Raw genomic sequence first — 8,605 nt, forward strand, 5'->3', positions numbered from 1 at the left:
GATAAGAATCATGGGCTAATTGGTTTGAAGCATTGTAATTATTCAAGTGCCAAGAAAAGGAAGAAAACAACCATGAATGACAAATTCCCTTGGCCAAGCTTCGTCTTGAAGTTAAGCAAACCATACTTATGCTTATTTGGAGCTTGTTCATAAGTTTTTGATCTCCTACTAAGAGCCTTGAGCTCTATGGACAAGGATTCCTACAATTTGAACTAGTTTGGTGGAGTCCTATCTCAAACCACCATTTGTAAGATATTTCTAGAACCTTTACCTTGTATAACATTGTACATTTTCGCACTTTTATTTACAATTTCTTGCATGAGAGTAGTGAGAGAGAGTTTTCTTACATTTTTTTATTGAGCAAAATTTCAAAAAAAGATAAGGAGGAATAACAAAAGGGTGCAAGGGTACGATCTTGCAAAGAAAAGAAAAGCTTGAAAAGCAGCGAGGGACGCTCGTCCCGAGGGCAAGACGCTCGTCCTTAGCCTTCCTCAGGGTACTGTTTGGCGCTGACCTGAAATCCGAGCGAATTGTTGCCCAAGACGCTCGTCCAGAAAAAGACGCCCGTATTTTCAGTTAGACGCTCGTCCTGCAGGATACCTAAAGAAAAATTTGGCACTGAACTAGAATCCGAGCGGATTCAAAAGAAGACGCTCGTCCAATTTCAGCCGCTTGTCTCAAGCTCGGCACGCTCGTCTTTTGTCCACCCCAGATGAAGTAGAATCCCTGGAACAAAATCCGAGCGGATTTTTGCTAAGACGCTCGGACCACCTGCAGGAAGACACTCGTCCCAACCATAAAGACGCTCGGATTCCTGCACTTACCTCGAATAATCCGCCCGAGCCCGACCCTCAGCCGCTCGTCTCACCTCACTTTTCTATAAAAACACCCCCACCATCCCTCATTTCCTCATCTTATCTAAACCTAAATCACTCATCTTCATCTCCAAACACTCCCTTCACAACAAAAACCAACCAAACCCTAACTTTCCCAAATCAAAAAATGATGAATCTCAAGGGAAAGGCCAAGAAACTTGTTGAAGCCGCCGCTAAGAAACGCAAGGGCTCATCTTCTTCATCCCCTCAAGAAAGGATGCCGCCAAGAAACTTCCGCCCCGTGATAAGAGGAGGGATAGAGAAACTTGAGTACTTTCCGGAGGTACTCTTCACATCCGATGACCACCGCGTCAAGTTCGTCAAGTTGCTAGGTAAGCATTACGAACCGACTCAATTTATTGACACTAAGGTGTTAGAAGTTCTAGGTATAAGGTACCAAACCGAAATGTTCTTTGACGGATTGGGGATTGGGAAATTATTCCATGCCTATGAAGAGACATACCTTAGCCTTACATTGGAATTTTTGAGTAGCCTCCGCATTGTTTCAAACACACGAAGCAATGTCGGTATGAAGTTCCGGTTATGCAACCTCGACCATAGCCTCACACTTGACCAATTTGCTCATATTTTCGGTCTTGTTGTACCAACCAACAACGTCAACAAACCCTCCGACTTTGATGTGGACCTAGTTTGGAAGGCTATTTCCGGGTGGGATTTCATTCACCAAAAACAATGCTATACCTTTGCTATCCAACACCCGGTGATTCGGATCACCGAACGTTTCGTAGCCGGCACCATTAATGGGAGATATGAACAAGATAGGTGCACACTCCTCGATTTGACATTCCTTGAGTCCTATCTAAATGTTCGGGGGACAAGACGATACAACTTCAATACCTCCCTTGAGATGCTTACAAGATTCTATGATTTTTCTCAAGGGAACTCCCAACTTAAGACCTTCGTGATGGGAGGTCTAATTACTATCTTGGCTAACTTCCTTTGTCCCGGGTTCAATAACTATGGGACTTATGCACCCCCTGAGGGTAGTACTTTGATTGATGAGGATGTCGTCTTTAACCACCACTGATGGTGTGTCTAAACCCAAAGCGGGGGCGTAGAATGGTTCACAAAAGGGTGTTCCTCCATTATTCTTTCGGGGTGGAATATACCCGGTACCGACCCAAGGTTGAGCCCGTATTCACCTAGGCCGAGCTACCTTCTCGACATCCAAATCCACGCCAACCCCCCTCAAAGAGAATAAATACCCCTCCATCCTCCACAACCTCGCGGGATACCGGTAAGGGCTAATGCCCCACCTTCCTATGTATCTATCCCACCTTACCTCACTCCTCATACGCCTTTCACACCACGAGTGCCCAACGCTCCAAATGTGAATGATTTGGTGGATATTATGAAGAGAGTTGATCTTGGAGTGCATGAAGGGAGGGTCGATAACTATTTGGCCCTCTATCCTCAATACTACCAAATGGCGCAACAAGGGTATATCGACCCTAATGGCCCTCGGCCTTCTTGGGCTCAACGACACCTTTTGTTCCCTAATCAAGGGAACCAAACCGGGAGCTTTGGTGGTCATGGTGGAGGATACTTTGGTCAAGGAGGAGGATATAACCAAGCAGGGAGTTCTAGCAGGTATGGCTACCCCCAGGATGATGATGATGATGACAAGTGAGAGATGCCTACCTCATCACTTCCATTTGTATGATACTTTTCTCTCCCTCTCTCTTTTGTATAGTGCATTGCATTTAGTTTAGCCTTCACTTGCATTTGTATTATATTTCATATTGTATTTACATTAGTTAGTTCATATAATATAACTTGCATTGTAATATATCTCACATGATTCATGTAAACAATTGCATATAGACTAGAATTCATGCATAGTCATTAATGACCAATCCTATTCTTTTCTACACTAGAAATAGTGCTTAAATCGGTTTGGAGAGGTTTGATCATAGGTGACTTAAGCATTTAGCATGCATTATCTAGTATAGTGTAGATTGCATTATTTGTTATATATGTCATATAGAATTGCATTTAGTTAGAGCATGCATTCATTCATATCATTGCATTTGTACTTTATTTCAAAAAAAAAAAAAATCAAAAATCCAAAAAAATGTATTTCCTTTTTATTCCTACTCCTACATGTAAATTGAGGACAATGTCCAAAATAAAGTGGGGGGATGGGAATTTATATTCCAAAAATGCATAAAAGTTGAAAATTTTCAAAAAATCACAAAAATATGTCTTTTAATTTCATAAAAACAAGATCCATAAAAACTTGAAAATTTCAAAAACCAAAAACATGTTCTTTAATTTAGTAGTGTAGAATTGTATATACTTGTTTTTTTGTTCTCTTGTCACATAGATACAACACTACATTTGAGGCATTAGCAAGGGAAAATGAAGACCGCTTGGTATGATCGCTCTAATCTCTATTTCCCTTCCATTTCTTTTTCATTATTCATATGAGGAGGATGGGCTTACATGTCAAGGAGGATGTGTTGTATTTTGTTGTTGCGGTTTGTGTATCTATGTGTTGTTAGGAGTTGCATTTAGTTTATATGACATACTAGTTGGTAGAAGCATATGCATTAGGTTGTATAAATGTTAGTTGCATCATGGCATATAGTTTGCATGTTAGAAATTTTTTGTGAAACCGTCTATTTGGGAAGCTTGACAAGTGTATATAGGCCCTAGTAGATGCTTTTTCTTCTTAAGACTTTGCTTGCTAGAATACTTGTAAAATACCCTAGGATGTGTCATGCTAGTATCCTTTGACCCATGGATTAAGGCCTAGTCAAGAGTACCTTGTGGTGTGATAACTCCTTGGCTACCGTTTATTCCAAGGTGACCCTTGACACCATGCATCCATCATCCATGTTCAACCACATTTTGTCATCAAAAAGGGATTTGGCACAAAATTGTTCAAATTTGAGTTCAAGAAATGAAATGAAAAGTTGAAAAAGTTTGCAAATTGCATCAAAATGAAAAGAGGAGCAAAAAATAGACTCCTATGTTTCAAATATAAGCACCCTCACTACATATGGGGTGACTTTGAAAATGTTCAAAAGAAAATGTAAAGAAAACTTGAAAATTGTCAAGTATTGAAATGCCAAAAATCGAAAAGAAATGACAAAAAGAAAATGTTTTCAAAATGTCAAATGCCACAAGAAATTGGGGGGAGAAAAACAACAACAAAAAGCAAACTCCCACATGAAACTCAAAATCTATTGATCCCTTTTCTATCGTATCCACTTTTGTGCATGGTAGAGAGGGAATGACCCTTCTTCTTGTCTAGGAAAGAAGGGGAATTCCGCGATCCTCCAGTGTTTCTAACACCATAGGGAGTCTACTCTTGACGAAAGCATTTAACGATTGAGGACAAAGGTACCCTAGCTTGACACAACTAGGAGGTGATTTATTGGTATCCTTCTAGGCTTAGTAGTTTGAAGAAACCATATCTATAATGGTGTGTACCCTTGAATTACTTCCCCTTTAGATAATTTCCGCCACTTAGATGAGGAAAGTGGCTATTATTTTGTAGATTCATCCATTACTTGTTTTGTGTGCTTTAATGGTTGGATGTGTCGCCATTTTGGCAAGCCCCACCTTGCCTTGCAAGAAGGCATCCTACCTCATGGTTGTCTTGTTGTGAGTTGAAGGGGCGGAGTGAGACCCTCTAATTGTCTCACATCGGCTATATTAGTAGGTTAGTTTGAATAAGGGTCCTAGTTTTTGTCACCTCTTTACTAGGGACGAGTAAAGGTTCGGTTTGGGGATATTTGATGTGACTCATAATTGCGCACATTTAATCCCCTAATTGAGCCTATTTTGCATACTATTATAACATTCCATAGCCATTTTATCCGTCAAATGCTTTTTATTTTGCTTTCCTAGTGCATTTTGTATGTTTTGTAGGAAGGAAGATAATTAGGCGGAAATTCCCGTCCCTTGAGCTTATTTGGAAGGACATTGACGATCTTGGTTGAACGAGTGTGGATTGAGAGGCAAGAACTAAGGACTAAAATTGCAAGAATAAAAAGTATACGAGAGAAAGCACTCTGAGCAACAATCCCGGCATCCAAACTGCCAAGACGCTCGTCCCAGGCCCCAACAATCAGAGCGTCTCGACTTATCAGCCGCTCGTCCTCCTCTGCCATCAATCCGTGCGTCCTACCCTTTTGGACGAGCGGACCGTGGCGTCTTCAGCAAAGATGCTCATCTCTCCAAAATACTTGCATTTCCCTACTTAAAACTTAGAATAGTTAATTACTAAATTAGCCTTAGTTAACCTAATGATGCACTACTATATATACCCCATTTTGATGATAATCAAAGAGGAGGGGCTTCCACATTAGAAAATCTTCTTAGATTAGATTAGTAGTAGATTATATTAGATTACTCTTTAATCTTTCCACAAATTTCACATTAATCTCTCCTTAATTATTATTCAAGTTTATTACTTTTGGGTAATTGAAGATTACTGGGTTATTATTGGAGGATTGACAACCCTTCATCAATCAATCAAGTTCTCTTCTTTTATTCTTGCTTTATTATTTGGAATCATCTCAAGTTGGTATAATTCCTTTAATCTTTACTCTTTATTGTTCATTTCCTTAAGCTCTTATCATGTTTGTACTTGTTGTAATGATTGACACCATTAATGACATATTTTCCATGATAATGAGTGAGTAGTCTCTTAACTAGGATTAGTGGGTAATCAGGGAAAACAAACATGGGGAATGATTCATGTTTAATCTAATATGTTTCCATAATTAAATTGCTTGTTTGTTGTAATGTCAACCTATGCACATGTTATGTTTGATGAAATGCTAAGCCTATGAATCCTTGCATTTACAACCATCTCTTATTTATTCAACTTGACTTGTAAGATATAAACCAACTCGAGTCTTGTTAGACCATGCATAGAAGTGATTAGGAGGAAAGTAAGTCAACTTGTAGGTGTTGTACAATCTAATCGATTCGGCTCCGGGACCCAACTCTTTCTAAGAACCGTAAGATATAAACCAACTCGGTTCCTTTACAACAATTGCTTGCAAATTTGTGAACATGTTTGTATGATCAACTCCCATGAATCCCCTATGATCCCATGATATCCTAGCACTTTTAGTCATTTGTTTACATCCTCCACTTCATTGCTTGTTTTACTTTATTGCTTGCATTAGTCTAGACACAACTACAAACCCAAACAAATTGTGACACTAGCATAAATTGAGATAGATAGACTTAGAACCCAAAGCACACCGTCCCATGGATCGACCTCGACTTAACCACTAACTAGTTGTTTGTTGAGTATTATAAATGTGTTTGATTGAGAGCCCCAACAACACTCTCATCAGGTTTCCTAATTCTGTTAAGGAAAATATATATTATGAGAGTACTATATAAACTCTCATAAGCTGTCTGTTTTTATTCATTCAGAAATCTGTCAAAAATATGTTGTCCTTTTCACGTATTTATTTGTCTTTCTTACATCCGTTATAACAGTTTCAAAAAAAAAATGTGGTGGAAAGATTAATAATTGTGTTTCAAATTATGTGCATCTACTCACAAATCACAATATGCTAAAAACCCTTATTTTTGACATTTTTTTTAAATTCACTTCCCACTAAAATACAAAATTTACAAGCACTTAATATATTAAGAAAAAAATCAAAAATAATTCAGGGAATAACTCCTAACATATAAAATCAACACAAGGAAAATCAATGGCAGAAGATAATCACAGATTCACACATACGAACTTCCATATACATCATGTTAGCAACCATTTTACTTCAACCCATAATTCTATATTCAAAGAGAACCAATGTTTGACCTAAATCGTAACACATGTAGGTAATTGAGTAAAAAAGAGTAGCAACCAATGTTTGACCTAAATCATAACTCCGGAGTCCAGTACGACCATAATTGTTGCACTTGGTCAAATCCGGTCTTGATATGACCACAACACCAATCAAATCAACGTTAACCAAAAATATGAAACCTCTAAAAAATAAAAGGACGAAAAGCAAACAATAAGGCACAAATTACTCATTTAATAGTTGATGTGACTCATATTTGCACACTTTTAGTCCCTAACTAGCCTCGTTCCTATGTTTTATTGCATGTATTAGGGTCGTTTCTTATCTTTAACTTCCTACTTTGCATATTCTTTGAGATTTTGTGTCCTTGGTAAGAGAGGAATACTAACCTTGCATATATGGAGCAAAATGGAGCTAAATAGATCACATATAACGACCAAGCAACAAAGAGAAGACCGATACTAAATGCCTAAGTAGATAGAACAAGTATTTGGGCAATGATGAAGGACCCCCAAGACTCCTCAACGATCCCACGGATCTTGAACAACCAATTGAAGAAGAAGCCACACTGGCCTATGGGACGGGCGTCCCTAGCCCAGCCCGAGCGTCTTGATGATTAAGACGGGTGTTTCAATACTCTGCCCGAGCGTCCCACAAGCAGGATGGACGAATTCCTTACAGCATGGGCGTCTAATAGAGTTAGGTCAAGTGGCTCCTTAGGGACTTGCAAGACATTAATCTTCATCTTAGGAACTTAATCGTCATTTAAGCCCTTAATTACCCTAATTCTTGTACTTAGTATAAATGCTCCATTGTATTAGGAGATTAATAATCAAGTTTTAATGAAGTTATAGTTTAAGTTTTTAATCAAGTTTATTAGTATTAATTAAGTTATATTACACAATTTAATTTTAATAAAATCTTAATATTTCCTTAATCATTCAAGCGTTCTTAGATTTAGTTGGTTAATTTGAAGATTATTTGGGTTTATTGGAGAATCGACAACTTTTCATCGTTCATCAAGTTTTCTTCTATTATTCTTTGCTTATTATTTGGATCATCCTAAGTTGGTACAATTTCTTTACTCCTTGCTTAATTATTGTTTATTGTTCCACTCATCTATCATTTTTAGACTTATTAATGTGATTGACACCCTTGTTAACATGCTTTCCATGACCATGAGTGAGTAGTCCCCTAACTAGGGTTAATGGGGGATTAGAGGAATTTCAACTTATGCACATACTTTGCTTACTTGTTAATAATTTCAACTTATGCACATACTTTGCTTGATAAAATGCTTGATTGACAACCTAGCATGAATCTCTTATCCATTCAACAAGACTTGTAAGACATAAAATAACTCAAGACTTGTTAGACCATGCATATAGTTGAGGAGGAAGAAATTAAGTTGACTTGTAGGTGTTGTAAAGTCTTGACCGACTCGGCTCCGAGACCCAAATCTTCCTAGAAGTTGTAAGATATAAACTAACTCGATTCCACTACAACAATAATTTGCTTGCATCTATGAAACTCGTTTATGTGATCTTACCATAATTCCCTTAAGAACCCATGACACCCTAGTGCCTTTTATCAATTGTTTACATTTCCATTTACTTTACTTACTTTGTTTTTCCATTTGTTTACATTTACCTTGCCTAGTAGTTTAGATAACCATCTCAATCCAAACTAAATTGTGACACCCTAAGGCATAACTACTTGCATTTGATAGCTTAATCCAATACCCATCCCTGGGATCCGACCCATGCTTACCGCTCTATTAAGAGTAGTTAGTTGAGATTATAAACATTGTTTTGATTGGTTAGCATAGACGACAAAGTTTAAACCGAATCAAAAATGGTGCAATTGCCGGGGACGGTGTTCAATTAAATTGTTATCATTTGTTGTTTTTAGTTGTGTCTTTCT

Source organism: Silene latifolia, chromosome 3, assembly GCF_048544455.1.
Source record: "Silene latifolia isolate original U9 population chromosome 3, ASM4854445v1, whole genome shotgun sequence".
NCBI classification, from domain to species: Eukaryota; Viridiplantae; Streptophyta; class Magnoliopsida; order Caryophyllales; family Caryophyllaceae; genus Silene; species Silene latifolia.